The 17,894-nt window shown below is 41.3% G+C and overlaps 1 protein-coding gene across 2 annotated transcripts in view; it reads right to left on the reverse strand.

The window, feature by feature from the left end:
• BACH2 (BTB domain and CNC homolog 2) overlaps positions 1–17,894 on the reverse strand; it is a 149,124-nt gene that overhangs the window by 86,835 nt on the left and 44,395 nt on the right. For both annotated transcript variants that reach the window (XM_065730992.1, XM_065730993.1), the window contains one exon: positions 855–1,006. The gene's annotated coding sequence lies outside the window, so the exon portion shown is untranslated. The remainder of the gene's footprint in view (positions 1–854; positions 1,007–17,894) is intronic.

Here is a 17,894-nt window from a genome sequence, read left to right on the forward strand (position 1 = left end):
GTGCACAGCTTTCCCCACTCTACTACAGCCGTTACAGCCAAGCATAGTTATTCCCACATCAAATAGACACCTTCTCTATGTGTGTTCATAAGAACGTGCAAACATGCAATGTCCGTGTTCTGCCCTTCCTGAATGATGCTCAAGAGGCAATGGGATTTCACTAACAATTACTAACAAAGTTGCAGTCTCCTGTGCCATACTACTGGCCAGGACAAACACCCCGTGATGGCAGCATTCTTGATGCCTATCATCCCACTTTTGCTGGAGCAGCCAGCTCTGTGCCCCACATGGGAAGCTCACGGGAAGGAGATGGATTTGACAGTGCTACTGCTGATGCTTACAGAGCCCTTTAGGGCAGCAGTCAGAAAGGAGTAGCAGCACAGCCCCAGGGCTTCTCCAAGGGAACCATTCAGGAAAACATGGCAAAGGAGGAGGATATGGGTTTCATGATGGGAAAAACACAATGTTGCCTACAGTCATGCTGATGGCTTCCAAAATCACATTGAGTATGTGTGGCTTCAGCCAAGCACATCAAGGTACATGGATACAAAAATACAAAGCTCTGAAGAAAACATATTAGGGAGATGGGGTGAAGAGAAGCTATTTTAAATTCTTCGTGCTAAGTTTTACTATGGCAGCAGAATACTTAGAAAAGGCTCCAAAATGACAATCACCATTTAAGTTAAAAAAGCAAGTAACTACTTCAACAACAGTTTATTCACCACCTTAAGTTTACTGTTGAATTACAGCTCTCACAGTATCATATTCTGAAGTATGAAGTTTACTGCTTTCACCTTGCCTCCCAAAATCTTTTTTTCCTCTTTAAATAGAAAGGAATTTGAGTCATGACTTACATGTAACTTTTCTAGGTTCTGTGCTGGCTAAACTGTTCTCACGATGCAGGGAACAGGATCAATGGAGAAATTAAGAGGCTACAGCAATCCATTAAGAAGTGGCCCTCCAAAGCTTTGCAGGGCAGTGCGCTGGCAACTCAGTTGATATCAACCTAAAACAAAATAAAGGCAGCCATTAAAAAATTAAAGCATTAAATCTTCACAAAACCCCTCTATTTTATCCTTCTAATTCTAAGAACAATACAGGGACTTCATTTTTAACACAGAAGGTTTTTATGTCAAACATGACAATTACACTGTGTCCATTACATACTTCTTACCTTTAAACAGTAGTGACTTTATAAAGAGACTGTTTTTCTTGCATTAGTGTAGCACACTGACAAATTAGACCCGTAAGAAGAGTTATAAAATAGATACCTCTGCAATTATTCTATCAGATCACACTGGAGCTATGCTCAAACTTGTGCACACATAGTATGGTAGCTCTGCACAACACACCAGAATGGCGTTTCAACAAAACAAGCAAGATGATCTAATCTTCAGATTAACTAATATTTGTTTTTGTCAAAGCTTTGATTTTATCAAGGAATTTCTGTCATTAACATTGACTCTGTCCTTTGGTTTCTACTTTCTTCCGAGTAGCTTCAGAGAGGAAAAACCAACCACAGTGCTGTCTGGTATTCTTTGGTTAATGCAATGTGTGCCATGTTCCTCCAGACATACTCCAGGAAAGCTACCGCAAGTCAGTGACAAAACAAAAACTGGAGAGGGTATAAAAGTTCACATCTCTATCGGCAATTCACTGTGCTGCCCCAAACACTTGAGGGCTCAGACCTCAGAGCGGTGTCTCTTGTGCATGGAAAGGACAGCAGAGACCAGAGCTGAGCTGGAAGAGAAGGTGTAAGCACCTGGAAAAAAGTATAGGAATGCTTAAATAGTATTTATTTGATGGAAGGTCATGATTGGGAGTGAAAAGATAGAGGATTTGCCTTTGAACAGAAGGGGACAGCAGCCTAACAAGCAGTGGCATATATGTACCTCAACAGGATCATTGTAAGGACTGTATCTGCAGAATTACACCAGCTCATGCAAGATGAAAAAGAAAAGGGGAAGGAGGTGAGAAGATAAATAAAAAATTACATTTAGATTTTTTATTAAACTATTGCTATTTTTCTGCAATTTGCAAGTTTAACTTTCCAGTAACAACTTCTATGTTTTTGTTTTTGTTTTTTTTAATATTTACTGATTCCAGAAACAAACCAAATAATAGCACAAACTGCGCACTGAAAGCAGATTCTTTTTTTTAAATAAGTGTGTAGATCTTGATTTTAAAAGTCCAGTACTTTCTGAATGTTGACGTGACAAGCACTCTATTCCCGGCCGGGTAGAGAACTGGATCACTTAAGAAAAGTAGGTTATTCCTTCCGGATGGCACCCGTCTAGGCGATTTATCACCAGATGATCAAAATTCTGCTACGTTTCAGCATTACCTATATGGGTACTTGAAAAGAGTCATGAGGCTACTCTAAGAAAGCAACGCTTGCATCTCTTCAGTTTATGTCATTTTCTCCAACTGGGCATAACATTCATTGACAGACTGTAAGAGGACAAAATATTGATGGTCACAAATATACATTATCTAAATTGCCTATAAAACTAAAAATATAAACTGCAAATCTGTTCAGTCGTAAATCATTGGTACAACAAAAATAACTGCTGTTTAGTCAATGGCCAAAGGAATAAAACCAGGAAAGTGTCTGCATTTCCAAGGACAAGTCGGTTTTCTGAGCTAAAATTGCACTTGCCATGGCATATCAGAAAAAAGGGAGAGTAAACAGAAGGGGGAGAATAGGAAAACAAAAAAATAAGAGAGAGAGGAAAGGAAGACTCAGTGCCACACTTTTCTGAGAAGGTGTGATTGATGTTCACTGCTGTAAGAAAGCATGAGGCTACATCCCAAACATTTCATTCCCTTCTGCAAACGTCTCACTGCATATCTCTCCCCATGTTCCCTAGATATACTTGCCCTGCACAAGATGATCCAGACAGCATCAGGTTTTACACATGATCTAAAACATGAAAGCAGGAATCTCTCGGCTGAGGGGTCAGTTTAGGGTAGAATGAAACCTAACTCCCACCTATGTTAAACATGAAGGCTGCTTCATGCTTTCCATTTTCTAAAAGAATTTCCTTTCCAAAACATGCCAATTACTAAAAGCATAAAAAGAATACATGAAAATTGAGCTCATATGAAACGATGAGCCAAAAGCGCATCTAACAAAGAAAAGATTCAGCATTTAAAATGCTGGCTGACCAGGCCTGTAGCCCAGGACGAGCTGGATCCTGTGCAGGATGAAGATGCACTCTCCTCTCCAAGCTTTGCTCTTGACACAGACCTGCGTGTGTGGGCCAGATGCTACTGGATCATGACAGGCCACAGGATCATTTGCCAGTGCCAACCCTAAGACCCAGCTCCTGCAGCAGGGTGAATGCACAGAAACCTTATCTTTGTTTTAAAAGGAAGCATCTGCCTTCACAGATGTGAAAGAAGGTTAATAAAATAACACTTCAAACCAGACATTCTAAGCTTTCTTGTTTTTTTTTTAACTTACATATTGTAACAACCTATGGCACATTTTTGAAATGTGTTACCTTTTTTAACCCCTTTCTTTAGAATGCCATTGTAAAGAAAGATGCACCAGACTCTACCACTGGCGGAAGCAAACATGAGCCTACAGACATCTTTACTGCAAGAAAAAAGCCTTTCTGCTTGGACTTTTGTTATGCAGTGGGTATGTTTCAAAGAGAGGTTGTTGTTAGTGTGAAACAGCAAGAGCTTTGATGCTTAAGAGGAGGAAAACTGATAAGTTCTTCAGTTTGCAATGAACAAACCAAGAAAGGTGATTTGAGAAGAGTGAGATGAATATACCTGGGTATTGTGCTGGGTAGCAGGAAAGATTTTTCTAACCCTAAAAATAGTGCAGTCGCACATCAGAAAACCAGAGAATTTGGGCAGACAGTGAGGGAGGTGAGCAACAGTCAGCTGGGCTGGCTTGCACGCCAACCTTCACAACACAGGCACAAAATGAGGGCTAAGTGTAATGAGCACATGTGACAAGATGAGCTTGTCACAGTCAGGAGAAAACAGTATTTAATGAAGACTGCACACCAGAGAACAGGAAGAGAGAGCAGAAATGTGTAAACAGAATCTGTGTTTTTTAAAGTTTTGTCGCACTTGATGGAGCACAATGTTTGTCACACAAAAGCATGCAGAAACCAGTTCCAGTAACACCAAGGATCCCTGACTGTTACATGCAATGAGAGATTAGCAAACACACTTTCTTTACATTTTGTGTGTTTTCAAGTGAAGCTGAAGAATGCTTCTTTCTGGTTGAAACAGCTTCAGTGTAACATTTGTATTCTGCAACCGCTGGAAGGTTTGCCTGAGGCTGAGAAGGCACTTTCAGTCCTCCTGACATCTAGAATGGGATCTCTCCTGAAATCCATAAATTAAACCCACGATCATCTTTGTACCTACATCAGAAAACATACAAAGCCTGCTTCACTTATCAGTGCATTGAATTTATTCCTGGTAACTCACATGGTTCTACCAAAGAGAAACAGAACACCTGTCCATTGCTCACGTCTAGCAGGGAGCAACCATGAGGACCATCTCTGGTCCCTACACCTGGGTTGGCTGGGTTTAGATAACAGCAGAGCCACAGGAGCAAACAGGCTGGCTAGAAACCACAACTGAACTCATCAGGAGATGTAGAGCTGACTGGATGAAGGTGAAGGCTGTTTTTTGCCACTCTGTGCAGGCAGAGGAGTCTTCCAGTCTGCAAACTGGATTTTCCCCGGCTACGCTTAACAGTGCCAATGAGGCTTTAATGGAAAACCCTCAAAGGGCCCGAGGATGTGTGTGTGGGGAATTTTCTACTTCATCCTGTTCTCTGGTTGCTGTTAACTCTGACACATCAGGCAGGTTGTGCTGGGAGAGGTGGGTGGGAGACTGCAGTTTGAGGAAGGTACCGCACGAACTTTTAAGACATTTTATGTAAAATCTGACTGACTTCAACACTGGAACATACTTTACTTAAAATAAAGCCACCACTGAAAGAACATTTCACCTTGATTGTACGACCCATGAAAGGATGGTTAGATGTAAAAGGAAGTTAATAGATTCATTGAGACAGCTCCCAAACAGCAACACATTATCAAATGACACAAGCTGATTACTTATGCTTCACACAACAAAGTACTAAAAATCCAAAATAGATTAAACCAACATATAATAAAAGTCAGATTTGCATTAAATATGATTAAAATCCAGGCTTTTGATATATTTCTCCTTAAAGATCTTGGTTAACAAACACACGAGGTGGACAAAATATCAACAATAAGGATGAAATTGCTGTCACATAGCCTGCAGCCTCTGAAAATGATCCTGGATTTGCTAGTGCTCAGTCTCTCGGGTAAGGATGTTTCCCATTGTGGCACTAAATGACGCAGTTCACTGGATTTATGCCCCAATGCATGTGAACCACAAGAATTTATGCCTGTCCTGTCGAAAGGATGCTCCCACTCAGTGCTCTGAACAATTATCTCAGTCAGACTTCTCCTGCTAATTTCTTTTTAAAACAGCAAAATGAGAAAACATTTAATGTGCAGAATGAAAGAACAGGTCACAGCTAATCACAGAAACTCTCCATAAGGTTCAGCATGTGGGAAACAGATAAATGAATGTCGTGAAAGATGAACAATATTTAAGTACTAACACAAATGTGTTTTTTTGGGAAAGTTTATCTGGCATTTCCACCGGTTTTCCTCCAAGCTCTAATACAAAAATAACTATGTCTGACTGTGACTGGAAAATATGTCAGCAGCTCAACATTGCTCCCTTTTTTCTTTGTACTCAGGAAAAAATACTCTGCCTCACAACTTCAAACAAAGTGATTTTCAGGTGACTTCTGACCAGAGTGAAGTCAGAGGAGCATTTGTCAGCTCAGGAAGTTCAGTCGGCTGTCTAATAGTCATTAGAGTGTGAAATGAAGACAGACATACTTAATGTTAGGTAAGGAGAAATAGACAGTCTTTCTCTGAGATGCATATATGGTTCCTTCTGCTCTAGCACAGGGTGCAAGAATTATATTTCAGTGCATACAAATAGCTGAACAAAGCAACTGCACACCAAACTGTATGGTAGAGGATGCCTAGTTATCTGGCTCCATCAGTGACAACTTCACCTGAGCAGACAGGTGCTACTAAAAGACAAAGGTCAGCTCAGTTTATTGAACTTGATTTCTCCAAGATTCCACCTCCCTTTCAGATAACCAGCACCACAAAGTAGAGGCCAAATACCATTCTTTCCTCTCCAGTTGCTTGCTTGAGCAAAAAAGAAGCAAAGAAAGCACATCATACACAGTGTACCTTGTGCATCTCACACAGCCCTGAGATGGAGAGCAGCCCAAAGTGGTGCCTGGCAGCAAGGGCCTGCTTGGAGGATGCTTCTACATCTCCGTGCCAAGCAGGGAGAAGTCAAAAGGAGTTAAAATGCTTTGTGGGTTATTTTCGCTTGCCATTACAAACAGAAAGAAAGGCAGAATCATGGTGGGAAAGGGGTTCAAAAATGCATTCCCTCTCATGTGAACTCAGGTCTGTTTAAGAAGAAAAACCAGCAAGGCCACGCACAGTAATGCCGAGAAAAAGGAAATGGTACTTGATGCTCACCAGAGTCATAAATCTTGCCAGTAAGTCTCTAACGGCAAAACAGTGAGTAGGGGAATTTTTACGTGCAGATAATTAATTGTGAGCTGCTATCAGGCTTACTGTGCCATGCACACAGCATGCACAGCTCTGCGACACGACACCTCCTCAGGTATGGCTGCTGCCGGCTTTGCCAGCAGATGCATGGCCTAAACTCCCAGAAATATTAAAAAAATAACGCTCAGTGGAGATGGGTGTTTATGTCCACAGAAATCTTTCTGTAGGGAAACCATAAAGGTTTTCTTCAGCTAAGAAGATGAACTATGCTTATGACACTGGCCCCTCCGCCACGTGGAACAGGATGCAGACGAAGGGTCTTGTCCCAGCCTAAACATCCTTGTCCTCTGGTGAGGGCACTGCTCACAGACACTGCAGAGCAGGTAGGCTGGTCAGTGAAAAAGCCACCATGTCAGAAAAAGAAAACGAGCACAAGGAAATTCATGAGCCTGAAGGATCTGCAGAGATCTCAGAAGGACTGGAATCACCAGGGCCTTCCTGCCACCTCTGGTGGGGATGATGCGGCCCATCGTGCCCTTCCACCAGCTCTTGTTCCTCGACATACTGTTTTGCTTCGGAGTGCAGCCAGGCACTTCCACTAACAGACGTGAGGGAGAGCTCTGCCGCATCTCAGTCAGACCGCACTTCCAGTTGAAGAAAAGCCTCTTTTCGGTTTCTAGATGAGAGGGTAGCCAGGGGCAGAAGTGCCAGCAACTACTTGCCAGAGAGCACACTAGGCATTCCTGGTGCTGCCTCAAAATGGAGCGACTTTGTCTAGAGGAGGCTGGAGAGCCCTCATCCCCCAAAGTCCTCCCTCTGGGGCCCATGTTAAAGAAGGATGTGGAAAGGACAGCACCTTGTTCTTCTAAGACTGGCTGTGAGAGACTTAGCTGAGCAGGGAGAGCCCCAGCTCTCCCACATCGTAACCTCCTTCCTGCTCATCTTCTATACCCATTTTCTTCCTAAACTAGCACCGTGCAGTTACACCGCACAGCTCGATCACACTCCTTTGCTGGTCCAAAGGAGCTGGAGACTGATAAGACTATGGGGTAGACCAGCTCTACCATCCCTGCATGCTTCATCTGTGCAGAGTCGAGCAAGCACTCTCCAGTCCATGGTTTGGTTCTCTTGCTACTATGAGTTAAACCAGCAGATTGGCCTGTATTTACTGCATTAAATGACAATTTTTTAAATCGTACAGCCTAATGGTATGCAGCTGCCGCAGAAATCCTTACACACATCACTAGCACTCTTTGAGCTAGAAAAGGAACCATAGCCAAAAGACATGAAAAGATGGGTCCAAATTTAAAACTCTCAGATGAGCAAAGAATTTCATTCAAAGAACTGCGTGAAGGAGGTGGAAGGAAGGCTCACAGCACAAGTGAAGGTTTTGTTTACTACGGATATAAACAGATGAAACACTCTGTCACTGGGTTTAAGGATCAACGCACAACAGACTCAAAGCACTGCTGATGGGTATTACAGCTGCTGCACAAATCTGTGTGAATGCCAGTATTTGTGTGCTTTTGTTCTGGATGAGAACTGAGGGACAGAATACCAAGGAAGCTAACTTTATGCTGAAACAACCTCCTTGTGGTATAAAATAGCTCTAAGACAACAGCTCCTTCAATTGAACTGCTGCTGCTCAGTGTGTTTCTTTGGATAGCATAGTGCTGTTTTTTCCTTTAATTCAAGGCAGCTCCATGTATTTACTTTCATTTAGCATAATGTTCACTATTCTAATCAGAACATTCTGTAATCTTGTCTAGATATTTTATTATTAATTGCTACACCCCCCACCCCACCCTAATAATTATCCTCTGGAGAGGTAAACAATTCAGCATCGGTTACTTTAGTTAAAGCCATGAATATGCATTATTTTTTCATTTAGGTAAACAGTAATTAAGAAAAATCACCCAGGCTGTCTTCTCTTTGAAATGAGTACTACTTCACTAGCCCTGCCATGGGAATTGGATGTCCCTTAAGCACATATATCACTTTGTTTTCCTCTGCCATGATTTTCATTTGTGGGTCTCAGAATGCGTAACAGCAGCCAGGGAAACAGCTCCTATGTTGTCTAAGGCTGTATGGTGAGTCCAGAGCATCCAGACTCACTCTCAAGGACAAGGTGCTCAGATGCTGACAGAAAAGAATGCAGAAATATTCTGGGCACAGAATGAGGTCAAGAACACAGACATGGGCTCCATCCTCCCTGTGGTATAAGCACAGCTCTCCCTTCCTTGCACCCTTGTGCTGTTAGGATATACGTAACCCAATGCACCGATTTCCAACATTTTTGCAGCAACCTCCACTAACACCAAAAAGCTGCCAGTTCAAGGAGCTCTCTGCGCTAACGGAGTCAGCATCCAGCACTGAGACACAATCAGCACTGCAAGAGGCAGGGCAACATCTAACTGATGGAAACATGGATTTATTCATGCTGGAGGAGAGTGATACCCTTGTATGCTGTATATGTAATTTATACATTGGGTAATCAGCAGCTGAGCCACTCATTTGACTTCACTAATGTGGATTTATTCCTTAGCATTACATGACCTCAAATATTCCAACATCCTGTCCTGCCTAATACTTCCACCAACTTCTACTGAACGCTGTGACAGAATCAGACAGCACTACAGGCAATGAAACCATTCACGGGGAACTCATTGTTTTAAACCAAAAATTAGACATGTCAGGCAGTCCTGACAGGGTTGATCATATAGCCTAAGGATTTCACTGGCAAGCATTACAAGAAGAATCAGAATGTCTCCCAAAGACAAAGGGATTTTCACATATCTAAAATTAATAAGTAAATAGATAAAGCTGCGGTCTGGGCTTTGTTTCAGTTTTCAGAGCCAATTTCCGGCCACCGTTCAGAGAAATGCTTTGCATTTCAATTTCTGAGTCACCCGTTTTTACAAGTGCACTTGCTGGAATTACTAAGCATGGGATCAAAATATTTTCTTTCTTTATCAAAGATCTTTTCAATTTTATGGATGCATATGGATCAATGAACGTAATGTGGTGACTGACATCCCGGCTACGTGCAGGTGCAGTCCTGCTAGGATGCGGTCGGTCATGGAAGCCCTCTCCCATCAAGTGCACAACGTCCACTATTGAACAAAGAGGTGTCTGTCCTTCTTTCTGCACAGACCCAGCACACGCTGATGCTGGTCTCCTGGACGATGATCAGAACATGATCCAGAAACATGTTTAAACATCAGGTATGAATGAAAATAATTCCTGAAAAGAATCTGTTCTGAAACCGAAAATCGGAGACCGCCGCAGTGTTGTGCCTAAGTTGAGTCATCATTTCCCTTTATAGCCTAATAATTGACACTGCCTTGATCAGAATGACTGATCCGAATGTTGCTTTGTCTCTGTGTTCTCTTCAGTGTTGTTGTTTTTGTTTTTTGTTTTTGTTTTAACATGTAAACAAGCTGTCTGTCAGCTTGCAGGAGTATTTGTTTGCCAGATCATGGGAAATATCTGTCAAAAACAGATTTCACTCTCTCCAGTGAACTCGTTACAGTCTGAATCAGGCTGTACTACAAAGAAACCAAAACCAGGTCTTGTTACAGAAAGAAAACGCTGCCAACTCTCAGTGGAAGCACTGACTTTATTGCATTTTCTTGGCATTAAATGCTACAAAGGGTTCCCTTCTTCCCCTATGGGACTTCTCCCCCAAATAAAATCTCTTTTCACCTCTCCCTGCACTCTTCTGAAGTGAAGTATCTTATGGGAAGAGACAGATGCGAGAAGAATCACAGTGCAATGAAGCTGATTTCCCAGCTTTTGACACTGGTACTCAGGTAATGGAGTGATTCCCAATGGAGCGGTTCCCTTTCTGATACTACCAGCAAACACTCCCACATGTGCTCCTTCCTCAGGCTACACCTCCTCAAAATAGGGCATTTCTATGATTAGTTATTTTTGCATCTTCTAAACAAGTGAAGATCAAATGCCTCTAGTGGCATTTGCTAAAGCAAAGGTGACACAAACAGGGCAGTTCCTTCTACCAGGATAAAGATGACACTAGACAGCCACACTGTGGGTCACTGCCAAGTAATCTGCCCTGGAACAGCAACATCATTACAAAAAAGAAACCAAAAGGCGAAACCGGTGTGAGACCTAAAAAGAAAGAGGATTAGGTTACAGTATCAATGTGAAAACAAAGAAAGGGCTTGGGCAGGAGCACCAGGCTGAAAACACAGACCAGGACTGAAAGCAGAGCTCTGTTAAATGGAACAATAATTTATAGATTATGGGGGCAGTGTTTGAAAAATTTAACAGCATACACATGGTCTATGGAGCTGATATGATGCCCAGGTTCTTGCTGTACTTTAGAGAAAATGGAGGAGGACCCATCTGAACAAAGAATACAGAGAGTAATACAATGATAGATTTTAAAGCAAGGAAACAGAAGAAATCTAAAATTGTCTTGCAGAAGAAATGACGTAACACAATGATAAAAAGGGGAAAGAAAATGATTTACTAGCTGGAGATGACATTACATTTTATTTCCCTAACGGTAGTACATGGTCAGACTTGAAACTAAGAATATCTGCAAAATACTGTAATTCCTCTCCATCGAATTTGGCAGGATTTGGTGGATTTAAATAAAAGTCTTACTTTTTAAATGACAAAAAGAAATCATACAGCAAGCAATTCACGCAGCTCTTTCGAGGTAAAAAATGACTTCATACATACATTTATGAAAAAAACCTGTGAGAATACTAAACAAGATGCAAACTCACTTGCGATTTAGAAATGATGTCCATAAACTTAGTTTTAGCCATATTCAGTACAGAAACCAATGAGTGTCATCAACTTTGCAAAATATTTGGATAATCTTTTTTTGAACAATGCTTTCATGTGTGCCAGTTACTTCGCAGAGAGAAATGGAAATGCCTATTCCCAAAATGTGAGGAGACACAGTAATATGGTCAGATATGAGATGACTGCTCTTGGTTAGCACTGGTTTTTATCTTTCTGACCTGGAATAACAGCTGCCTTCAACTATAATTTTTATCAACTCTTTGAAGTTTTATTATTCCAAGGTCCAAGGGTGGCAACTCTCAGATGGAAGAATGGGGATTAAAAGCACTTTGCACTCTCCAGCAAGCCAACGACAGAATCCTGCTTAGTTCAGAAGTGCATTGCCAATACTAATAAAACGTTTGTTGTCTGGCACTGCATGTGAGAAGGTAGTGTACGAAGCTGCATTAGTGCTCTGACACATGCCAACTGGGCAAAGTTTGAATGGTCACTTGTATCTGCCATGGTAGCTTTTCAGTTCATTTTGAACCACCTCCTGAATGTCGAGATGAAAAAAATAAATGGCAGACAAGGCAAAACAGAAGTCAGCATTTCAAAAAGGATTACGGAATGAACAAATACTGTATGCTAAATGTCTGTCTATTCTCTGCATCAGCTTAATTCCAACGTAAAACTTGGACACTTCATTTATTTTCTTCTTCAGTTTCATACCTTCCTCAAATGGAAGTTAGTGTCAGCCCATTCCTGTAATGAAAATGTTCTATGCTCTGCTCCCAGGAACTGTAGTAGCCATGGAGAAGAACCTCTCTTTCTAATTCTCATAGCTTTTGGAGGTTTTTTATTTTATTTTTGGCTAAACCTGTCCATTCTGCCTTGATTACTTTGTTTTATTATTCTCTGCAGCCCTGGCATTTGTTTAAAATTTTTGTAGTAAATATAGGCAGTTGCATAAAGAATGATTAATACTGCAAATGCTGTACCAAGCTATATTACGTATTTTATTGCTTATATAGTCAGCATGCCAAAACCAAGAAAATCAATTATTTTGGTCTGAAAACATATTTCTCCTTTCCTGTTTGCAATGATGTAATCTTGACAGAAATAACTGAGAAAAGAAGCATGGCACCAGGTGAGAACAGCTAATAACATACAATCAAGTCTGGATCAAGAGCTATGGTTTGGGACACGTCTCTCAGAAGAATAACAGTGCTTGTGTTCTCAGAATGTGAGAAGGATACTTGGCACACAACCTATTCAGCCGTCATCCCAAATTACTAATTACCTGTGCCAGTGTCCTCATCACACTCAGTCTCTGCTTTTTCCTGAAGTTCTTTAAGTGAAAAATTAAATCGAATCCTTTCCCATCTAATCAGTGGTAAATGAAAAACTTGGGCAAAAAGGCTTTTTGTTATTACAGCACACAGTCATAGAAGCCAATACATGATGGCCAGTGAGTATTCATATGCAGAAATTGTCCCAACAAAGCTTCCTACTTGGTAAACAGTGAGAGGAAGTTCTGAATAAATATTTGTTTTCCCATATTTATTTCTACACTGGGTGAGGCAAGACAAGAGGATGTTTAGGCACTGATCTGACTTCAGATTTTGCTCTTGTGAACAATTTGGTCTGTAAGGTTACAAGGCTTTTAATCACCCATACAATGTGGACTGTGCTATCGTCACTATCATAATGAAAGCAGACAGAGTTTACTTCCCATTCCCCAGCCCCGACACTGGGAGTGCACACTGAAATGAGAGAATTAGTCATGTAAAACTGAGTTAAGAATGCTGCACAATGTGTCAGACACTTAGCTTTGTCCACGTGTGAATCAAGGCTGCTGGAAACTGTTCCTGCCAACATGCCACCAGGCTGGACAGGTCAAGCAGCAGCACAACCTCAACTGTCAGGATCAGAAGACGTGTGATTTAGCTTGTGCAGGCAAAGGTGGATGACAATCCTTGAGTATTTCTACAAGTCCTTTTGCTCTAGGCACAATTAGATTTTATTGAACCACAATCCTAGATAAGTATATTGAATCTTTCAGCTGAAGTCAATTACAGTGTGTTAAATGGCAGGCTTCCCGATTTCCAGGAGGAAAATCACTTCTTTGGTAAAAGACTAAATTAGTTTGACAATTAGATACTCACAGCTCAGGCACAGGGTTGAAACAGCAACAGACAACCAAGCAGCTGCCGTGTTTGCAGGCACTGGTACTTCAGAGCTCTGAGCAGAGCAAATTCCCAGGCTTTCCAATTGGTAAAGTAAAAAGTACTACAGGCAGAGAGGAGATGGCCAGCAGCAGCAGCACATTTCAAGCACAGCTATGTTTTCTCAGGGCTGGAGATGGACCTAACAAGTCTCTGAAGGGATGAGATATCACTCTTCCTGCAATTGATAATCTTCACACTTAGATGTTTAATTTAGATGTAGCAGCTGACCCAGAATGGCAGTGCATCTCTCCAAATGAGAAGCTGGTACTTTATTTATCTAACATGGGAGTACCTTGACCAAAATCAACAGGGCGGCTTGCAAGTTTCTCCATTAGAGAGGGAAAACAAGTGCAGTGAAATAAATGGCGGAAAAAAATAATCAGGAATGGGTCTCAGAGGAAAGCAGAGGAGTCATTTCTGTGTCCATGGGAGGAAGGCTGAAATATAAAATAGATGAGAAAGTTACACAGGTTCCGGAGGATCTCTCAGTCCCAGCAACTTCAAGAAAGTTGAGGGTCAAGTCAAAGGAAGGTTTGTAAAAACATGGCTAAAACAAAAAGAAGGCATGAAGATGGTGGGAGGACAGAAAACAGAAACAGCTGTTGTAGCAGAATCAAAGAGAAAACAAAAGGTGGGTCTGGTCATAATGAAAAGCTATGTGTACTTTCACGGTCTTGTCAGTGGCTGGAGAAGAGCATTACTAAGAGGGGAAGAAAGTACAGAGCTCCACACTGTCTTCCCAGTGAAAAATAATTCCTGTAAATGCTGAGAAAAGTTTAAATATCAACCCACATGAGATAAAAGGACACATCAAAAGGCATGTGATTTGTCATTTCTGATTCCTCACTCAGAATTAGCATCCATGTAACATTCAAATTGAAATCACTTAAATGAATATTTGCCTATCAGGGACTTGAGTGGAGAAGCAGAAGGCTAACTGTAGTGTTAGGCTATTGAGATAGGGTGAAAGCAACAATGTGCCAATGTACATCTTGCCAGGAGGCCAACGAAGTGATGGTTGGCTCCCTCCTGGTGCCTTTTTGACAGATCCAGAGTCACTTCAGGTAACCTGCTGAAGAGGCTCAAGCATTCTCCAGTTTCTTTCTTACACACACCCATACTTAAATGTCAAGAGATCTCTGTGTAATTCAGATGACAGAATCTGCATTTCTGATCCAGTTGGGTTTGTGTGGGTCGTGTGTGTCAAGCAGATAAGAATGACTCAAAGCTAGAAGGAGGCAGACCGTGACGAGAAAGGTGAGAGACAAGGAATATTCCAACTGCTTGCTGCTGCACAGGGGCAGCCAAATTCCATGACAAACTGATCTGAAAGATCCAAAATAGAAAAAAAAAATCACTAAAACCTTTCTAGATCTGAAAATCACTTTTATCTACTCCCAAAGCAATTAAATGAGAGAAGCACAGGTAATTATTCTCTGCGAGGAAGCTAATCCCTCTTACTTGAGTCCCATCGCTGGCTCTCCCCATTGCAACATTCATGTTTTTAAAAGCATCAGTAGGCTTCACCTTCATGACACACCTCCGGAAGGGAGGACGACAATCTGTTTTAAAAATGAGGAAGTCAGTCATGGGGCAGATGAAGGAGGTTGCCTGAGAACACACAGGAAACCTGTGACCAAGGCGGGTAAGTGAACCCAGACCATGAGTTCCAGTTGGATGCCCCATCCAAGCTGGGTGGCCGACAGACCACCTTTTCTACTGGGGCTCTAAAATTTCAGTTCAGTGTGTTTTTAATGAATGTGTTTTTTTCATTTGTCTAGCCACTACGTTTCATTTCACTCACACTTCTGCTTTGTGGAAGCTTCTTATTCTACTTCTTTTTTTTTAATTTGTCTTTTAAAAACCCACAATTGAATATTAAACAGAATTTCACCTTTAGTATTTCACCTTCTCCCCTACCAATGTCAGCCTCTCTCTATCTCTCAGTGTCTCAGTGTTCTTTGTTTGTGCACTCTGTGCTCATAATTATGGCTTGATCAAAATATATCAGTGATTTTCTAAAGTGTTTTCATAGTTTCCATGAATTACAGCAAATGCTTACTGCAAACATCAGTGCTGTGAGACAACAGAATAGATTTAGTGGGAAACCAAAGCAAGGAGATGTGCAGAAAAGGCATGTTCCAAAATAAATGCTCCAGCACTGCTAGGCATTACATCAAAATGAGCAACCAGATGAAGAAAAGCTACCAGTTAAGCCACTGTATAAAAATGCTCTACCAGTTTGCCTAATGAATCACTGTGCAAATGTGAGCATCATACTTACAGTCAGGGTACTGCAGCTAACTAGTCTTCCTTATGGGTGAGAACATGTGTCTTTCTATGATCTGCAGTTTAACTGATATTTGAAAAGCTCTTAAGATCTTCTACTGAAATGCACATTATATACATTTCTAAGACAAAATTCTGTAATATTATATCACTTGCTACAAGTCAAACCTAATGGTTTTATGAAATAATTCACACCGTACAAAACACAAAAATTTTCAAGATACAGAGAGGAAAAAGATAACTGATTTCCATATAAGTGTAATAACCAACACAGTAAGAAAGAAAAAAAGACTGTAGATATTTGTCAGAAAATGTTGAAAACCCACAAACTTTCAGAAGAGCCCAGAATGCTATTTTCAGCTTATCTGGATGCAGCCCAAACCTTCCACAACTAACCAAGGTGCATCAGAAGAATGTCACCATCCCACTTTCACCACAGACTGTCATTAACTTTTGCCCACTGTGCAGTCAAGGTTGTCGAGCCCAACAAAATAACCTAAGACTTTTATGCTTAAAGCACTTGAGCAGCTGCAAAAATAGCCTTCTAAAAATATTTAATAGTCCCACTCAGCAGCTGGAAAAACAATTACTGATTGAAAATGTCAGTGTTTGATATTACTTAATATTTGGGTAAAAACTGTCTGTGAATCATAATTAATGTTTCTTTTAAGTATTTAAAAGCACGCATCTGCTCTTTAAGGCTTCACAGAGAGACAGTATGTGGCCTTCTGACACCACTGAGGATAGTAATGCAGTTGAATTCAAAGGATGTGAGGCAGAAAGCAACACTGGTGTACTGAATCCTTCAGGAACCTGGTGAAATGCAGACTGTAATGCAGCCTCAGTAGTACGCCCTGGGACACCAAGACTGAACCTGGCCTACAAAGCAAGCAGCGACTACCTCAGGGTCAATTACATAAATGCATAGCTTCAGCTCCTGGTGCCTCTGGGACTCAAACACCATAACACACATTGAATGAAAATACAGCAATAACACCGAAAAAAACCTAGAGATTCTCCTTGAAATATCTTTTGACACACACATAGACAGCTGTACAGCAGGTCCAGGCCACAGCAGGCCGCCCTGCTGGGATGCCTTGCAATGCTGTGCAGAAGAAGGCCAGAAGTGCTTGTGACCCCCCACGAAGGTGCCTCCCCTGCTGAAAAGAACACCATCTTGGGCTGTGATTCAAATGCCAGCATCACATAGACCACGTACAGGCAAGATGCCAAAACCAAACATATTGTCTTTTTCCAAATTTCTACAGAATTTTCCCCAAGCAACCCCCTGACTGTCCACTTGCCACAGGGCAGGTATCCCATAATTGACAGCAACCACGTCTTTTTTGACTTTTATTCTTGTCCACCCATGTTGAATTAAACTAAGCACTGGACTTGTAGGCACAGCAATGGTGAAATGGCAGGAAGAGAACCTGTCAGAACTGAGACAAAGAGTTTTGCGACACACAGCCTCACCTAGAGAGCAATCCAGGTGTGTCAGTTGACTACACAGAACAGAAATCCATGAACAAGAAACCTATTCCAAGAAATCTGCCACGACTGCTTTACAATTGGGTATGAAAGACTCAGTAAGTAGCACATTAAAAACAAAAAACAAAACAAATCAAACTAGTTTTGTACACTAAATGTAACCTGTAGGGAATATTTTGCAAGGTGCTAAGAAGCGTGAGCAACCTGTATGAAGTCCTTAACTTTAAGTGACTTGAGACCTGAGTCACTAATGCTCCCACCCTTTTTCTCTGAAGTGATGACATTATCAGAGGCCGTTTCAAGGGAAATGCACTGAAGTCATAAATAGTTCTCATATCAAGATAACCTGCATCATCATCAGCAGATAAATGAAGCCAGTAAAAAAAGAAATCAAAGAGGTGTAAAATTTCAGGTCATAAACACCTGCAAATGGATTCAACTTCCAGAATTAATGGTACAAAGTGGCATAATGAGGTTTTCTTGGTGTTATTCTTGAATTTTCTGGGAT

The sequence above is a fragment of the Cyrtonyx montezumae genome, unplaced genomic scaffold (genome assembly GCF_038088225.1).
Source record: "Cyrtonyx montezumae isolate F1298 unplaced genomic scaffold, pur_monq_1.0 scaffold_13, whole genome shotgun sequence".
Taxonomy (NCBI): Eukaryota; Metazoa; Chordata; class Aves; order Galliformes; family Odontophoridae; genus Cyrtonyx; species Cyrtonyx montezumae.